Here is a 1242-nt window from a genome sequence, read left to right as displayed (position 1 = left end):
GACCTTAGGATATAGGACGGAGAAGTGTTAGTTTTAGACAACTCGGACCTTCTCTTGCATCACGAGCCAAGCTTTTCAGCTCTTATTTTTGCACCTGCACCCTGAACCCCCTCCATCCCCACAAGCACCTCAGGCTTCATGTATATTGGCAGAGCAACTTTAGCAGTTCTGGGGAAAATGCAGCCTCTCTGCATAAGACATCTATCTGGATTAGAATGACACCCTGGGTTTCAGATCTGGGTGGGTGAGCTGGGTGTGTGTATGAATATACTTGCTGTACACTGCTCTGTGTGTGTGTGTGTGTGTGTGTGTGTGTGTGTGTATTAGGTCTGGGGACTGGGTGATGAATGGGCTCTCTTGAGTGTGGTTTAATTGGTATCTTCTAGTTTTAGTTCAATCTTCCCTTCAGTAAGAGTAATGAGGCTATTGGTTTCTTGATTAATTGACAATAAATGAGTACATTTCTCAAAGACAGACATTCATTTTTCTGGCTAAATCTTAGTTTAAACTTGTATTGCTATTTTCCCTACCAGCATAGTTGTGGCTCTACCTTTAGAAACAATAGTCCTGTCATCATCTGAGATGCAGAGTTGGACTTTTTTTCGACTTTACCCCAGAGGAAGCAGCAAGCACCACAGAGGACCTTTAATGGCTGTGCTCTGCCTCTCCCTGCATAAGTTCCTACTCTTTATTAAGGTATCTTGAGTCAAAGGATTTCCCTCCTATGAAAAGGGGACATCCTACTATTAATGTTCATGTAAGAGACACTGATTTTGGAGAAATTGGTGGTTATTTCAAACACATGATGTTTTAGGTCTTTTTGGCTTAAAGGTCTTTGTTGCAAGAAACAGAAGTAATGTGTGACTGCCCTAAGCACGGGATAACCACTGCTTCGGGACCTGGTGTGGATAAGACCCCTTTTATTACCCTTCCCACCTCTCCTGTTGAAGACTGCTGCCAGGGCTGAAACTCACCCTGGCCCTGAGCTCAGTTCATTGTCAGACCACATAGTCTTCAGAATGGGAGAAATAGCCCCAGCAGCTTCATACCTGATGATGTGAAATGATTCAAGTGGAGAAAGTCTGCCAGTCAGACTGATTTCCTGCACACGTGCATTACCAAGGAGGAGTTTACATAAAGAGACTTTGTGGATTTTTGATTATATGAGTGTTGAAGTCAAGAATGAGTTAAGACTGAGTCCTGATGCAATTCTGGTTCTGTTTTTCTTTGCCTTCTTCACAG

The sequence above is a fragment of the Hipposideros armiger genome, unplaced genomic scaffold (genome assembly GCF_001890085.2).
Source record: "Hipposideros armiger isolate ML-2016 unplaced genomic scaffold, ASM189008v1 scaffold_595, whole genome shotgun sequence".
Classification (NCBI taxonomy): Eukaryota; Metazoa; Chordata; class Mammalia; order Chiroptera; family Hipposideridae; genus Hipposideros; species Hipposideros armiger.
This window is presented reverse-complemented; position numbering follows the sequence as displayed.